The 18,810-nt window shown below is 40.7% G+C and overlaps 1 protein-coding gene across 11 annotated transcripts in view; it reads left to right on the top strand.

Annotated features, from left to right (window-relative positions):
* The first annotated feature begins 2,051 nt into the window (after positions 1 to 2,051).
* The window catches only part of LOC139466669 (troponin I-like), a 63,726-nt gene continuing 46,967 nt past the window's right edge, over positions 2,052 to 18,810 (top strand). For 7 of the 11 annotated variants that reach the window (XM_071248279.1, XM_071248278.1, XM_071248275.1 and 4 more), the window contains exons 1-2: positions 2,053 to 2,154; positions 15,318 to 15,378. The gene's annotated coding sequence lies outside the window, so the exon portion shown is untranslated. Of the gene's footprint in view, positions 2,155 to 15,317; positions 15,379 to 18,810 lie in introns of all 11 variants that reach the window. The other 4 variants (XM_071248283.1, XM_071248273.1, XM_071248282.1 and 1 more) reach the window with 2 other exon arrangements.

Raw genomic sequence — 18,810 nt, 5'->3', positions numbered from 1 at the left:
ACAAGATTATATATGTACTCTGGCAAGTTATTTACTTACATCCGAAATAGAGATCCACTCTGAAACTTTGTATTCGAGAATCTTCACGCAGTATTATGTCTGGAGGATGTAAACTCTAACAGGCCTACGCTTATGAATCCTCCAACTGTATTGTGAAACAGTAACTGGCGTCAGTTCGCTTGATATCGTGGTGACATGCTTGACTACATGGACATGATTTCTATTGTCAGGACCACAGTGCTTAAAGGTAATCATACTTAAGTTTGCATCATTCGTTGACAAACGTAGACATCTACAATTAGTCTTCAGCAACCCATAAGGCAACGAAGGGAAAATAGTGATCAGACTGGCAGACTTGGTTGATGCTTGCTGTCGTATCTCAGTTGCGTATATCGATGCTCATGTTGTCAGTCACTGGATTGTCTAGTCTAGATTCGTTTATTTATAGATATATTCTGCGAGAAAAGATGGCGAGTTATATACTTACAATACATGTTTTAATGCGTGTTGTTTTATGTTTTTGCATAGTGCCCTTTAGATGTATACATGTAAGCGATTGTTATTCTTTGTGAACAATGTAACAGATATTACCTCTATATAGATATAGGTCAGTGTAAACCTCTTTTAGGGCGTTCGTTTTCGATGACGTTTTGATAAATTAATTTATGTTGTACAATTTGAATTGTTTCATCTTCTCCATATTTCTGTTCACATCCATCCTCCCGAGGCCAACGTGTTCACTTGCGTATATATCACATTCTAGTGAAAAGCTATCGTCCCGGGGTAAGAGCTTCAATTTACCTATATATCAAACTCCCCTGAAAAGCTATCTTGCCTTTGATATACATGCTAGTGGACCCTCTTGCCCCGGGAAGATGGTTCTTAGCTGACTTTCTGTTGTCGGTTAAAAACAAATACCACAGATACCACAGATATAGTGATGGCTTACTTTACATAAAACCATGAAACAAGTATATCCGAGGACTTTCAAGCAGGACTCCAAAACTTGGGTTAGGTTAGATGTCTGCGCAAAATGAAGAGAGTCTCTGGGCCCCTTTCTATTATACATAAAAATTCAATTTTACAGAACATAACTTAAAACATTTTCATTTCTGAGTCCAGATATCAGTCTAGCTGATGATATGAAACTGTTTCCATCGGCCTGTCTATCAACAACGGACGTTGACGCTAAAGCTTGAACTACAACGAGGAAAAGGCTAGGGAGACTTATATATATCTCTAATTGTTCGAAGACAGGCATCTCTCTGTTTTCCTATATATAATTCTTCGTATCTCTTGAACTCTCTTGGCAGAACTGCCTCCACAAAAGCAATTAACGGCCCACGTGGCAGGAGACGAAACACTTGAGAAACGTAACAGTTCGCTCGACTATATCTGTGTAGTAGGAAGGCCAGAGGTACATCGCCCAACACGATACATAACACTTGCCGTGTGTAGCCTCACATCTATATCGGCACGCGCTCAGACCGAGCCAGATCGGCCTAAATGATGGCAGATGTTCCCCAATGATAACTACTTCATTAAAGAAGCTGCATGAGCCGGTATTCCTCTTCCAAAGTGGTACTGTACACAAGGTCTGGGAGTTCATTTCCTGGAACCCAGAACGGGGTCTTTATATAAACAATGGCAGTAGTTAATTTGACAGTGTCCATCCCAGTTGAACGAAGAGCATGATGCTGGAACCATTGGCGTAACACCGGCTCGGATGACGGGCACTGACATTACCATATTTGAACACGATACCACCTAGAAGGTGCGGTGTTCTATGCATTCTGAATTTGGTATTATCATGGCAGCTGTTAGGGCTAAATCTGTTAATTGGTTTTAGTTTTTCATTTGTTTTAATAATAAGGAAAGCTCGGCAATCATTCATGCACTACTTATAGTTATGTGCAATAACAGAAATATACTCGTGCACTTAGGACAGTCTCGTCAATGAAAACGTATGCATTTGGTCTTGACTGGCATACATTTTCAGCCAATGGACGATAAGAAATTGTATCACATGGTCCACATATCCCACCCTCAACGTTGAAGAGAACGCCCCTCTTTTACTCTACAACTCCTCACACCCTCGAATCTTTCTCTCTTGTGCTAGCATCATCTGCGCGGACCGGTCAGAACACACTGCTGGTAAGTTTGGCGTCGTTTATATATATGTCTTCATTCAAACATGTTTCATATCGTCAGATAGCACGCCACATTGGCTTCCGACCATCCGCGCCTCAACTGGTCCCAGACTTTCTTTGAAGGGAATATAGCGGCGCAATGACGTCACAGGCCTCTGCGGTAATGGCAAACTACCATACAAAGCTAGGTGCCGGTCATAAGATGTCCTTATATACCGCGCCAGGTATCCCACAGTTTTAGATGTCCTTTTATACCGCGTCAGATATTCAACAGATTTAGAAGTCCTTATATACCGCGTCAAGTATTCACCGGATTATTGTAATCTGATAGCAGGATTTGCCACTCTGTTGAATAACACTAACCCTTAATTAAATCTGTTATATAGATTTGTGATCAATGGTAAATTCAGATTATCACGTTTATGAACGAGATATATATACGGTATGTTAAGATTTCAGCTTGTATGGACAACAGACTGCGAGATATTAAGTATTATAAGACTGGGGAGGCGTTATATAGTAGTAGACGCCATGTGGAATGTGAATGTTGTGTCGTGAGTCAGTTCACCGACATGCAGCTGAGATGCACAGGTTGTGAACTGGGTAACAGATCGCGGCCATTACATTTACAGAATGTTTACAATACCTTGATAAGCTGAAGATTTGTGTTGAAATAGTTGCCTACAAAACAATGTTTCTGTAGATAAGTTTGCCCTAAACACCATATCTGGGCTGTTTGAGGGTTAAAATTCCACATGTTAGTTTTCTTGTTCTTGGTGTACATACAAATTCAGTTATTTACTGTTCAACCAGTTAGTCTGCTGTACCACAGATGATGAGTTAACTACTGCCGGCCCAGTTAGTCTGCTGTACCACAGATGATGAGTTAACTACTGCCGGCCCAGTTAGTCTGCTGTACCACCAATGATGAGTTAACTACTTCCGGCCCAATTAGTCTGCTATACCACAGATGATAAGTTAACTACTGCCGGCCCAGTTAGTCTGCTGTACCACCAATGATGAGTTAACTACTTCCGGCCCAGTTAGTCTGCTGTACCACAGATGATGAGTTAACTACTGCCGGCCCAGTTAGTCTGCTGTACCACAGATGATGAGTTAACTACTGCCGGCCCAGTTAGTCTGCTATACCACAGATGATGAGTTAACTACTGCCGGCCCAGTTAGTCTGCTGTACCACAGATGATGAGTTAACTACTGCCGGCCCAGTTAGTCTGCTATACCACAGATGATGAGTTAACTACTTCCGGCCCAGTTAGTCTGCTGTACCACAGATGATGAGTTAACTACTGCCGGCCCAGCTCTGCTGTATCACAGATGATGAGTTAACTACTGCCGGCCCAGTTAGTCTGTTGTACCACAGATGATGAGTTAACTACTGCCGGCCCAGTTAGTCTGCTGTACCACAGATGATGAGTTAACTACTGCCGGCCCAGTTAGTCTGTTGTATCACAGATGATGAGTTAACTACTGCCGGCCCAGTTAGTCTGTTGTACCACAGATGATGAGTTAACTACTGCCGGCCCAGTTAGTCTGCTGTATCACAGATGATGAGTTAACTACTGCCGGCCCAGTTAGTCTGCTGTACCACAGATGATGAGTTAACTACTGCTGGCCCAATTAGTCTGCTGTACCACAGATGATGAGTTAACTACTGCCGGCCCAATTAGTCTGTTGTATCACAGATAATGAGTTAACTACTGCCGGCCCAGTTAGTCTGTCTTATCTGGTGATGGTGACATAGGACTGATCAACCATTGGTTGTCATATCTGATGATGATGACATAGGACTGATCAACCATTGGTTGTCATATCTGGTGATGATGACAAAGGACTGATCTACCATTGGTTGTCATATCTGGTGGTGATGACATAACACTGATCAACCATTGGTTGTCATATCTGGTGGTGATGACATAGGACTGATCAACCATTGGTTGTCATATCTGGTGATGATGACAAAGGACTAATTAACCATTGATTGTCATATCTGATGATGATGACATAACACTGATCAACCATTGATTGTCATATCTGGTGATGATGACATAGGACTGATCAATCATTAGTTGTCATATCTGGTGATGATGACATAGTACTGATCTACCATTGGTTGTCATACCTGGCGATGATGACATAGGACTGATCAACCATTGATTGTCATATCTGGTGATGATGACATATCTGGTGATGATGACATAAGACTGATCAACCATTGGTTGTCATATCTGGTGGTGATGACATAGGACTGATCTACCATTGGTTGTCATATCTGGTGATGATGACAAAGGACTGATCAACCATTGATTGTTATATCTGGTGATGGTGACATAACGCTGATCAACCATTGGTTGTCATATCTTGTGATGATGACATAACACTGATCAACCATTGGTTGTCATATCTGGTGATGATGACATAGGACTGATCAATCATTAGTTGTCATATCTGGTGATGATGACATAGTACTGATCTACCATTGGTTGTCATACCTGGTGATGATGACATAGGACTGATCAACCATTGGTTGTCATATCTGGTGATGATGACATATCTGGTGATGATGCCATAAGACTGATCAACCATTGGTTGTCATATCTGGTGATGATGACATAAGACTAATCAACTATTGGTTGTCATATCTGGTGGTGATGATATAGGACTACTCAACCATTGGTTGTCATATCTGGTGGTGATGACAAAGGACTGATCAACCATTGGTTGTCATATCTGGTGAGGATGACATAGGACTTATCAACCATTGATTGTCATATCTGATGATGATGACATAGGACTGATCAACCATTGGTTGTCATATCTGGTGGTGATGACATAGGACTGATCAACCATTGGTTGTCATATCTGGTGATGATGACATAGGACTTATCAACCATTGGTTGTCATATCTGGTGATGATGACATAAGACTGATCAACCATTGGTTGTCATATCTGGTGATGATGACATGGGACTGATAAACCATTGGTTGTCATATCTGGTGATGATGACATAGGACTGATCAACTATTGGTTGTCATACCTGGTGATGATGACATGGGACTGATCAACCATTGATTGTCATATCTGGTGATGATGACATAGGACTGACTGATCAACCATTGGTTGTCATATCTCATGATCATATATAAATGTTACATGTATTTGGGGGTCCCATGGAAAACTGTTACATAAATGGGGGAAGGGGAGGTGGTGGGTATTAGTGGTCGGCAAAATATGATATAGTCTCAAGACCAAGCTACATGATACATGACGGTTGATCGATACATACCCCAGATTTAATTATTCAATCAGTTGCCCCAGCCCAGATGATCCAGGTGGTACCATCCAATATGTCAGCGCATCTCCTCCATTGGCTTATCAGGAAGTTCTTTTTATCAAAAAAGTGTGTGTTTGTTTGATCATATTTTAAGCATTTATAACTTTCATGTAAAAGAAAATACTCTCAAATGTTTGTGTCTGGACTTGGATTGAATGAGCAAGAAGCCATGGTAAAAGAAGGTCACAAACAACATAGTTTTGCCCAAATTTCTGCCATGTTTGCTGAAGGTTGGTGAAATATCAAGTTATATTTAGCCTGGTCAGGTGAGCGGGGAGGATGAGTCAGGCAGCCATGTTCTTCCTCTACAAAATAAATGATCGCAGGAGGAATTTTGGCAACCTGCCCGTACTAAAAGTGGAAACAATAATTTCATGTGAAGAGATAAAGTTTATTAATCCCAGCCGGATGATATAGGAATCATGCAATGAGGCATATTTCATTTCAAGCGCACCATATGAGAGAGAAGCACAAAAAGTGCAGAGCTTATCTGTGTAGTGAGAGAGATAACCTGGGGTGCCACACCACGGAGATGGGAGGGCAGGTCATCTCGCAGGGTGCTACATATTGTCAAGCCTAAGAGGGCCATTCAGGAGAAGCTGCAGATTTACAGTGAATTCAGTGCCCTTACACTCTTAGTGTCAGTGTTTCATATGTACCTAAACTATACCTCCAGTATATGATGAAGTATTCAGCTGGAATCAAGTACCTGTGGCCAACTTCAGCCATGATCACAGACTGTGGGCTGTAGGCTTGCTAAGATATAGCAGTATGTAATGTTGATGTGTGTCATGACACTGTACAGTGGTGGGTGTTTGCGGAGATATTGTGTGTGTTATTGTGTGTCATGAGACTGTACAGTGGTGGGTGTTTGGTAAGATATTGTGTGTGTTATTGTGTGTCATGAGACTGTACAGTGGTGGGTGTTTGGTAAGATATTGTGTGTGTTATTGTGTGTCATGAGACTGTACAGTGGTGGGTGTTTGGTAAGATATTGTGTGTTATTGTGTGTCATGAGACTGTACAGAGGTGGGTGTTTGCTACGATATTGTGTGTGTTATTGTGTGTCTTGATACTGTACAGTGGTGGGTGTTTGGTAATATATTGTGTGTGTTATTGTGTGTCTTGAGACTGTACAGTGGTGGGTGTTTGCTAAGATATTGTGTGTGTTATTGTGTGTCTTGAGACTGTACAGTGGTAGGTGTTTGATGAGATATTGTGTGTGTTATTGTGTGTCTTGAGACTGTACAGAGGTGGGTGTTTGGTAAGATATTGTGTGTGTTATTGTGTGTCATGAGACTGTACAGTGGTGGGTGTTTGGTAAGATATTGTGTGTGTTATTGTGTGTCTTGAGACTGTACAGTGGTGGGTGTTTGGTAAGATATTGTTTGTGTTATTGTGTGTCATTAGACTGTACAGTGGTGGGTGTTTGGTAAGATATTGTTTGTGTTATTGTGTGTCTTGAGACTGTACAGAGGTGGGTGTTTGCTAAGATATTGTGTGTGTTATTGTGTGTCTTGAGACTGTACAGTGGTGGGTGTTTGGTAAGATATTGTGTGTGTTATTGTGTGTCTTGAGACTGTACAGTGGTGGGTGTTAGCTAAGATATTGTGTGTGTTATTGTGTGTCATGACACTGTACAGTGGTAGGTGTTTGCTAAGATATTGCATACATTATCAAATGTCAGTGTCAAAGAGTATCTGTTCCTGTAGTAAAGTCCGGGGAAGATTCTGGATATGAATAGGTCTTCAGCAGCCCATGCTTGTCGTAAGAGTCGACTAACGGGATCAGGTGTTTGGGCTTGCTGGTTTATGCATGTCATCATATCCCAATTGCGTGGATCGATCTCATGATGTAAATCACTGGGTTGTCTGGTCCAGACTTGATTATTTACTGACAGCCGCCATAATGCTGGAATATAGCACTGTTACACTGTTATTATTTGTTTCGGATGTGTGGACCTGATCCTTGTTGACATCAGCACCATGGGGATACTGGTCCCCAGACACCTATGCTTGTTGTATGAGGTAACTTGATGAATTAGGTGGACAGTCTTGGTCGGTCTTGGTGACTTAGTTGACTGTATGTCTTTATGTTGCTCATGATATATATGAATCCCTGGATTGTCTGGTCCAGATTTGATTATTTACATGCTCCCATCATATAGCTGGAATATAGGTGACTGTATTAAAAACAAACAAACAAACACCTAGATGGGTCCTAACATAGACGGGGTTGACTTGTTGATGGTACGCTACTGACTTGTTGACGGCTCACTGATGTAGTGTTGATTTTGTCTTGTATGCCTGGTGATTATGGAAATAATCTACTTACAAATGGTTGGAATATAAAAAGTATTTGTTTTTTTTCCTGAAATACAAAAGATGTAACATCAACTAAATCTAAACTAAATTTCAGAGAGATTACCTTTATGGCAGACACCAAAAATCTAGATATAGAAAAAATAAAATTGGAAAGAAAAACAAACCTTGAAGTGATCTCTCAGATGTAGTGTTGGTTGGATTAAAGAAAGAAAGAGAAAGGAAATATCTAATTCAAATCTAAGGGTTACCTCCCTTCCCCATTGACCCTGAAGTTCTTCAACAGGTATATTAATCTTGGCTGGCAGACCACAATCCCAAATATAATTTCATTTCAAATTTTTGAAATTTTAAGCCAGTAGGTCCCTAATTAATGGAAGACATACTTTATACTGCAGAGCACAGAAACCTGCAGATGACTTACATCAAGGTGTCGTGTGAATAGAATGAGACAGGTTGTACCAACCCTTATGACCGGTATGACCATGAACACTGATTATACTAATGAATCTGTGACAGTAATTACTGACTATGGTACACCAATGCTGCCCCTTCAGACAATCTAACTACACAATGTGCACACATTACGAACTGCGTGTATGTCAGAGAGAACAAATCTGGTAATCAGCTAATTTCTTCACAGAGGGTATTAAGAGATTAGGAGGATTTCCACTAATCTGCCTGGTTTGGTCAAAGGGTATAATCCCAATGCTAATTTACTTTCATGAGACCTGTTGGGACTTGGTTGTGCACTGTGAATGGGTTACATAGATTGGTGTGGCCTGAGAGAGGTTTTATGACATTTGCTGTACAACATCCAAGAGACACAGTTGGATTGTTAGCATGATTGATGGAATATATATCGCTTCAGCAGGTAAGGGCTGTACACATTACTCATGAAACATTACAGACCAAGGCAAGCTCCATGGTTAAAACAGGCGTATTTCATATTGTCAAATTTTGATATAATTGTAGAAACGTAATTTTGTGGTTGTATGTTGACAAACTTAACACCGTGCTATGACCCTTATTTTTTACAATGTTATGGTTTACACATTTCTGGTTGTCAATTTATAAGAGTGGAAACATTTAAAGTAAAACACATGTATTTACTGTCAGAAAAGGCTTTGAGTTCTTTAAGAAGTGTTTGTTTACAGTTGCCAGGTACTATATCATGTTTTATAATCCATTTTATCATTTAGTATTTAAAAACTTTACAGTTACTATTATGTTGTATTTAAGTGGCATCTTTATTTTTCAAATCTATAAAATATATTTTGATTTAATTTTCTGATAGAGTCAGAAATGTAAAATCTAAACATGGTGCCCATGATTGAATTCCTGCATGCTGCCGGTAGGGCAGGATATGCTTACCCTTTTAACGAATGCCTGTTGTCATCACTCATTTTCAGTGCTCCATTTGTATAATTTTCATTGCTTATTTGCATTTTGTGCCAAATGGAATCTGCTTCAGCTGATAATGGAGACTGGTTATTCTCTAGTGTTGATGTTTTGTACTTATATATAGTACACCGCAGGAGTCTTATTGCAATACAAACAACACAAGCAGATATTTAGTTCATACAAAACACCCCAAACTAGAGCTGAAAATGGGTTGAGTATAGGCTGTCAGAGCTGAGTCGGGGAGAAGAATAGAATGGAGGTGAACGTTTTCTACACTATATGTACTGGAGTCTGTACCAGAGACTATTCCCTTTAGTAAACTAGAGATAAAAAGTAAAATCAAAGCATCCATAGCAAAAAGATGGCAAGCCCAATGGGATGCAAGTAAAATCGGCAGATGGCAATACAAAATTCAACCCAAGGTCCAACAAAGGCCAAACTCATACTCAAATGAAAGGAAAATTGAAATTGCTATCTCACGCCTCAGACTTGGTCACAAAAAGCATTATGACAAGGTTTGTTCATCTTGCAATCAGGCTGAAACCATTGACCACGTGTTACTAGAATGTCAAGACCATGCCCCAGCTCGGGCTAGGTTAAAACAAGAATTGCAGTTAGATCCACTATCTTTCATAGATCTCCTAAAGCCAAGAGATGCAATAGCGAAGCCAAACTAACTCTATTTCTGAGAGATGGACAGCTGCTCAAACGTATACAAACAGAGCAGCCAAGGATAAAAATGAAATCATATCAATATAAGAAAATAGAAATCATATATAATTATGTGAACACCGAACTCAATAGATATGTGTACCCTTCTCACACACAGGAGTCCCAAAGAGGGACAGGTCAGCCGAAATTGCCTAGGCAGAAGGCGACCTCTTAAACACTTAATGCAACAACAACAACAACAACAACAACAACAACAGAGATTACTTTGTTGTCTAAACCGTTGTATGAAGACTCCTTTATCCAGCTTCATCATCCCCAGTCTAAACCGTTGTATGAAGACTCCTTTATCCAGCTTCATCATCCCCAGTCTAAACTGTTGTATGAAGACTCCTTTATCCAGCTTCATCATCCCCAGTCTAAACTGTTGTATGAAGACTCCTTTATCCAGCTTCATCATCCCCAGTCTAAACTGTTGTATGAAGACTCCTTTATCCAGCTTCATCATCCCCAGTCTAAACTGTTGTATGAAGACTCCTTTATCCAGCTTCATCATCCCCAGTCTAAACTGTTGTATGAAGACTCCTTTATCCAGCTTCATCATCCCCAGTCAAAACTGTTGTGTGAAGACTCCTTTATCCAGCTTCATCATCCCCAGTCTAAACTGTTGTATGAAGACTCCTTTATCCAGCTTCATCATCCCCAGTCTAAACTGTTGTATGAAGACTCCTTTATCCAGCTTCATCATCCCCAGTCAAAACTGTTGTGTGAAGACTCCTTTATCCAGCTTCATCATCCCCAGTCTAAACTGTTGTATGAAGACTCCTTTATCCAGCTTCATCATCCCCAGTCTAAACTGTTGTATGAAGACTCCTTTATCCAGCTTCATCATCCCCAGTCAAAACTGTTGTGTGAAGACTCCTTTATACAGCTTCATCATCCCCAGTCTAAACTGTTGTATGAAGACTCCTTTATCCAGCTTCATCATCCCCAGTCTAAACTGTTGTATGAAGACTCCTTTATCCAGCTTCATCATCCCCAGTCTAAACTGTTGTATGAAGACTCCTTTATCCAGCTTCATCATCCCCAGTCAAAACTGTTGTGTGAAGACTCCTTTATCCAGCTTCATCATCCCCAGTCTAAACTGTTGTATGAAGACTCCTTTATCCAGCTTCATCATCCCCAGTCTAAACTGTTGTATGAAGACTCCTTTATCCAGCTTCATCATCCCCAGTCTAAACTGTTGTATGAAGACTCCTTTACCCAGCTTCATCATCCTCAGCCTAAACTGAGAAGGAGCTCCACATCATTTCCTCCTCAAATGTGCAGCGGTTATCTCCGTGTAAGTGTCTCAGCACAGGTGCCCCTCGGATTGCCCTCCTGCACATAGTGAACACTCTACCCACCAAAACTTACATTAACATATTTGTAGAAATATGAATAGGTTATGTTGGAGTTGGGTCATTTTCCAGTAATCCAAATTTACTCATATTCAGCAATTTAAAGAAAAAGGTTTACCTCAGGAACAATGTAAACATGAAAAGTGTGGATTGTACTCATGGAAAGCATGAAAAGTGTGGATTTTACTCCAGGAAAACTATAAACATGAAAATTGCACATTTTATTAGTTGTGTTGGTTGGCATGTGCAGCTGGTGAAGAAAGAGTGATTGGTTTGTATATGCGGCAGTGCAGTCAGTTGTCCTAGCCAGGGTGATGGCTGCCGACCCTGCCTCCCCTGCCTGGTCCTGGAACCTGGCTGATGATGGCAGAACCACATGCAGCTGGTTTTTGTGTTGTATTCAGTTGCAAGTGGAGATCAGGGATGGGTTGTTGTTTCTATGTATGAGCTCATTATCATCTTGACAAGATTTCTTCCCTGATGTAGAGTGAACCGAGAAGGTGCTGCAGAAGGTGCTACACGGTACGCAGGCTGCGGCATGCCAGGCTGCCACTCACGGGGGAGAGTTAGCTCACAGTCGGTCATTACCACCAAAACTGCATGTGGTGCAATTCGCATCTATATGTTATTTGAACTGATTGTCGGTTATATGCAGTGATCAAAGACAGAGGTAAAATTTCAAAAATAGTCATGGGAGCATCAGTGATTATTCTTATTATGCGAGTTGTACCAGGGTATTATTTATGATGATGTCGTTTGTCCTGAACATAAGTGATATGAATGTTGAAAAACACCTAGAGTTCAATGTTTGTATTGTGGTTACAGATGAGTAAGTCTTGGATAGTTATTGTTCATGATAAAAAATATCTTTGGCTTTCCCATTTTATTGCCACATGATATCCTCTTATTTTTTAAGAACATATATGTTTGAGCTGACTAGCTTCCCAGTCTTTGTGTGAGTGTGAGTGTCTGTCTATGTGTGTGTGTGTTGGGGGGGGGGGGGGATTACAGCTGATGGGATTGAGTGGGAGGGGCTGGAGGTAGATGTGGATCTCTACCATGCCCCCAGCTGCTGACCTTCTCAAGGTGTCATTAGAGAACAGCTAGTACTGATGTAAGCAACAGAATCCAGATCAGATTCCAACAGTGCCAGCAGCAGCCATTTTGAAAAGTGGGAACAGAAAGCAAGCATCCATTGTGTTGTTACTGGGGGAGGTTGCAAGTGTCTGCTGGTGCCATCTGTCTCACATGATTCCCTGTCAAGCTTCTTCAACAGTCAACCAGACAAGTCTTCTCTGAAAACAGATATCCACCTGTCCAGAAAGATTATTGGGAAGTGCCCCCTTCATGACATCCTCTTGCTGAAGTCTACTTGATTACACCACTCCTGTAGTGGTACTACCCGACATATCTTTAAGTGTTTGTATCATGCATATCACCCTCTTGAATGTCCTGAATTTCTTACGCAAAATTCTTTCCCAAATCTAGGGTGATATCATAGTTCACAGTTTATAAGCTGAGATGTCAATGTTCCCATGAGCTTGATGTGAGATTGTGTGTCAGATAGAGGTAATCATATTGTGATAACGGCGGGGTGATGGGTGCCAGATCCACGCTACATTACACGTTAATGTGCTCCATACAGGGCCTTGATGCAAGGAGTACAACTGTGGTAATCCCTCACAGGTGGAACCGGTTGGGTTACTCGGGTAACATTTGCTGGAAGGAGCCCCTGCCAATAGTCTGTCCTTTACCTGACATACCTGTGCTTGGCTGTACCATCCATTCATGTGGTACAAGTCCACTTTGGTCTGTAGTACTTACTGCAGGGAATTTGACTACAGTACCTGCTGTAAGTAGGAGCACAAGCAATATCTACACCTGTCTGAAATATGATCCACAAGTTTGATCTAGATCATGGCAGACAACCTGGGTGACTAGGGACTGGACATTCTGGTACTCTGCTGGAAGGTGTTCAATAACACATTGAAATCGGAGTGATTTGAACAAAATATGACATTATGAAAGAGGAAACATGTATGCCAAAGTTCAGTTTCCCCTGTCTGGCAATGTCAGAGAAGATGTTTACAGAGAAAACAATTTTGAGAGAATGTGAGAGCATTATAGTAAGTCTTGAGCAGTGGCCACAACTAGACGTTTCAATAGAGATGCTGTGGTAGCTATTCCCTTGAAAAGTTCAGATGTCATCATTGGTTAGAACAAGCATGTGAAATTTCAGCTTCGTTGGTCCTGTGGTTTCTGAGGAGATGATGTTTACAGTACAAGAAAATGCATGTGGAGATAATATAAGAGCATGGTCTAAAGTGAATATAAGAGCATGGTCTAAACAAAATATAAGGGCATGGTCTAAACAAAATATAAGGGCATGGTCTAAAGTGAATTAACAGGCATGGTCTAAAGTGAATATAAGAGCATGGTCTGAAGTGGAAAAATCAATAAAGACCCAAATAAAAAATATCACCAAAAATGTACAAATTGTTTGAGTCCACTACTAATTGCCCCAAATATCATTACATTTTGAATGAAACGCTTGAGTAAAGGCCAGAAATTGCTTTTTTAATATGCTTGCCAAAACACACATACGATATCTAGCCTGGTTATAACTATTATATCTTGCCAGGATATATGTTAGTATTTACAGTAATGAGTGACAGAATGGGAAGGTTTGACTATTGTTGTTATTCCTTGAAATACAATTTGTTTTAGTGAGTAGCTGTCAATCCAAAATGGCTGACATACTTTCATGTAATACATCAACAGGATCTGATAACACCCAGCTCTATGTAATAGATCTATGTAATAATATTTCATATCTTTGGGGTGACTCTCAGGGACATTGTTATTGTTGAATTAGTATTGCGATTAAGATAAACATTATAGCAATATATTTGCAATATAGATACAGCTGATACAAAAGATCTTAGTTGGTATATTGATGGTTGTCATGGTTACTGAGTTATTGCAGAGTTGTATGAGTCGGTGTAGATCTAGGACACAAGAAGATGTGATGGATACCATAGTTACTGTGTTACTGTAGAGTTGTATGAGTCAGTGTAGATCAAGGACACAAGTAGATGTGATGGTTACCATAGTTACTGAGTTACTGCAGAGTTGTATGAGTTAATGAAGATCTAGGACACAAGAAGATGTGATGGTTACCATAGTTACTGTGTTACTGTAGAGTTGTATGAGTCAGTGTAGATCAAGGACACAAGTAGATGTGATGGTTACCATAGTTACTGAGTTACTGCAGAGTTGTATGAGTTAATGAAGATCTAGGACACAAGAAGATGTGATGGTTACCATAGTTACTGTGTTACTGTAGAGTTGTATGAGTCAGTGTAGATCTAGGACACAAGAAGATGTGATGGTTACCATAGTTACTGTGTTACTGTAGAGTTGTATGAGTCAGTGTCGATCTAGGACACAAGAAGATGTGATGGTTACCATAGTTACTGTGTAACTGTAGAGTTGTATGAGTCAGTGTAGATCTAGGACACAAGAAGATGTGATGGTTACCATAGTTACTGTGTTACTGTAGAGTTGTATGAGTCAGTGTCGATCTAGGACACAAGAAGATGTGATGGTTACCATAGGTACTGTGTTACTGTAGAGTTGTATGAGTCAGTGTAGATCTAGGACACAAGAAGATGTGATGGTTACCATAGTTACTGTGTTACTGTAGAGTTGTATGAGTCAGTGTACATCTAGGACACAAGAAGATGTGATGGTTACCATAGTTACTGTGTTACTGTAGAGTTGTATGAGTCAGTGTACATCTAGGACACAAGAAGATGTGATGGTTACCATAGTTACTGTAGAGTTGTATGAGTCAGTGTAGATCTAGGACACAAGAAGATGTGATGGCTGATGTATACATTATGCCACAATGTTTATCCATCATTTTTATCTACATTAACTGAAATATAATATCAATAAATATTTATGAAATATTGATTACAAATGAATATTGTAAGATATATTCTGTGTTGTTTTCAGGGTGCCTAGAGCGTGGTTTTAGCCGTGGGAGCACCTAGCCAAGCATTCCAGACTTCTCCTTGTGAGTATATTCCTAATATTCAGCTATTGGGGGTATATATTTTGTCCTTGTCGGCTACTGGGGGTATTTTCTGTCTATGTCGGCTACTGGGGGTATATTCTATGTCGGCTACTGGGGGTATATTCTATGTCGGCTACTGGGGGTATATTCTATGTCGGCTACTGGATATATTCTGTCTATGTCGGCTACTGGGTATTTCCTGTCCATGTTGGCTACTGGGTATATTCTATGTCGACTACTGGGGGTATATTCTATGTTGGCTACGGGGTATATTCTAATTCAGCTTCTGGGTATATTCTATGTCGGCTACTACTGTCTGTGGACAGCTGGCTCTTGTGTCTATATTCTTTTGTGAAGACCGCCTCCGTGGTCTAGTGGTAGAGCGTCTGCCCGGAGAGTGGATAGTCCAGGGTTCGATCCCCGGGCCCGTCATTCCAAAAGACGTTAAAATATGGTACTTATTTTACCCTGTCTGGCGGGTTAAAACAAGGACTGGTCGGCTTGGAGTCAGTATACTGTGTCTGGATGGGGTATTCATGTTAAACTGCAGCATGCTATCTCAGTGGGCTAGCTCTTGAAACTGGCATCAGTCTGGACTAGTACAGGCAGCCACACACACCCACACACACGTACCTGCACGTCGCTATATTAATTCAATAATCTTAGACGCGACGTTAAACCCCATATCACCTCACCTATTTTGTGTAAATCTGATACACTTCATATGATGGTATATCATATTTGACTTGTTACAGTTTTTTTCATGAAACAGTTAAAATTTGCACTGACAAATGAAGAACAAAAAATATTGAAATGAAGAATGTGTGACGGAAGCCAAGATTCTGATTCTGGTGCCTGCTCAAGTCAAGTTTAACTGCATTTTCTTAACTGGACGGGTGCCAGTGTGCAAAAACTGCATCTCTAAATACACTGAAGGCTATATTTATATTCTCAAGTTGTCTGTTCCAAAGTTGAAAGCAGGAAGCACTGTGTAGTGGTCATGAAGATGGGTCATGCAAACAATTGTCTGATTAGATTCTACACTAGCAGGTGTCTGTTTCCTGGTATATCTGATTAGATTCTACACTGGCAGGTATCTGTTTCCTGGTATATCTGATTAGATTCTACACTAGCAGGTGTCTGTTCCCTGGTATATCTGATTAGATTCTACACTAGCAGGTGTCTGTTCCCTGGTATATCTGATTGGTGTCTTACACTTACACTAGCAGGTGTCTGTTCCCTGGTATATCTGATTGGTGTCTTAGATTCTACACTAGCAGGTGTCTGTTCCCTGGTATATCTGATTAGTGTCTAAGATTCTACACTAGCAGGTGTCTGTTTCCTGGTATATCTGATTAGTGTCTTAGATTCTACACTAGCAGGTGTCTGTTCCCTGGTATATCTGATTAAATTCTACACTAGCAGGTGTCTGTTCCCTGGTATATCTGATTGGTGTCTTACACTTACACTAGCAGGTGTCTGTTCCCTGGTATATCTGATTAGATTCTACACTAGCAGGTGTCTGTTCCCTGGTATATCTGATTAGATTCTACACTAGCAGGTGTCTGTTCCCTGGTACATCTGATTGGTGTCTTACACTTACACTAGCAGGTGTCTGTTCCCTGGTATATCTGATTAGATTCTACACTAGCAGGTGTCTGTTCTCTGGTATATCTGATTGGTGTCTTACACTTACACTAGCAGGTGTCTGTTTCCTGGTACATCTGATTAGTGTCTTAGATTCTACGCTAGCAGGTGTCTGTTCCCTGGTATATCTGATTAGTGTCTAAGATCTAAGATTCTACACAAGCAGGTGCTTGTCCCCTGCTATGTCTGATAAGTGTCTTAGATTCTACACTAGGACATAGATAGATGTATGTATATCTTCTCCTTAAATCAATATAGTCATACCTAGGAAGATGTTCTCTTACCAAGTAGTGAACATATTTATACATATATTTGTAATACTTTTTTTTACGTATGCACAGTGTGTGTTTAAACATTTTTGTCTGCAGTCTATTGGATATGGAAAAAGAAATACTCAACACTAACACATCAATCTGTGGTGTGAGAAGGTATCAGTTATGCAGTTAATAGCACTTCAAAAATATGTTTGGGTAAAATTTGATTCAACAAAAAAGATCTACATATCATAAAGGTGATGCAATGCAATGCACAAGAAACCAGTCTTTAAGGAAGGGTCCATTGAAGAGCCTGACCATGTTGTCACACTCTGAATGTGGGGGTTTAGCATTAAATTAATCACATTTATGGTTGTTGGAAACACTCATGAGTCTGTAGAAGAAATATTTCTCCATCAAAATATGCCCCAGACACAAAATCTTGTTTTGTCCATTTACAGATGTAGTGTATTAATCATCAGTCCCAAGAAATACCCCACTTTTTAACTATTTACAGATGAATTAACTGCAACCACCCTTCTGCAGAATCTGCAGAAGTTGCATGGTCCCTCAATAGTAGACTGCAGACGTATTGCCATCTGGCCTGCAGTGACATCTGTGAGACTCAGGCTGTGCTTGGCCCTGACCACCACTGACTACCACTGGCCAGTCACTACTGGACTGGGCCTCTATATGTACTGGTCATGTACGGGAGCATTAGGGGGTGGGGACCTCAGAGCCCAGCATGTAGTGCCCTGCAGTGGAGAGGGGGTGCCCGGGGGTTGGGATGGTGGGTAGTAGGGGGTGAGAAACCAGCCTTTAAGACCAGCATGTAGTGCCCTAACGTGGGGAGGGGCTGTCAGGGGGTGGTATGTTTTGGATAGTAGGGGGTGCCAGGGGGTGGTATGTTTTGGATAGTAGGGGGTGCCAGGGGGTGGTATGTTTTGGATAGTAGGGGGTGCCAGGGGGTGGTATGTTTTGGATAGTAGGGGGTGCCAGGGGGTGGTATGTTTTGGATAGTAGGGGGTGCCAGGGGGTGGTATGTTTTGGATAGTAGGGGGTGCCAGGGGGTGGTATGTTTTGCATAGTAGGGGGTGCCAGGGGGTGGTATGTTTTGGATAGTAGGGGGTGCATATCATTATATTAATCGACTAACATTACATGTAGTGGGCACAGCTGGGGGTTCCCAAAATGAGGGAACAGATATTAGTACCATGATTGCTGATGTAATGTATATTTACTATAGTTATTATGCAACAATGGGAATAAACACATATGATATATGAACTTTTTAGGTTGACGAGAATTTACTTATATAAGTCAATATGTTTTTGATTTTATTACTGAAAGTTATGTTAATTGACATTCATTGAATAATAACTATAAATTCTTTTTTATCCAATCCATTTTGATTCTAGGGTTATAATCGTTAGATTTGTTTGATATTTTCTATCAACATCTGAATCTATCTCCATGAGAGATTGTCTGTATCACTTGCTGCTCTATATAATGTCCTCGTTATCAAAGCCTT

Source organism: Haliotis cracherodii, unplaced genomic scaffold (assembly GCF_022045235.1).
Source record: "Haliotis cracherodii isolate W230 unplaced genomic scaffold, xgHalCrac1.p SCAF_19, whole genome shotgun sequence".
NCBI lineage: Eukaryota > Metazoa > Mollusca > Gastropoda > Lepetellida > Haliotidae > Haliotis > Haliotis cracherodii.
The sequence above is the reverse complement of the archived record's forward strand: the minus strand, read 5'-3'. Positions and strand labels throughout refer to the sequence as shown.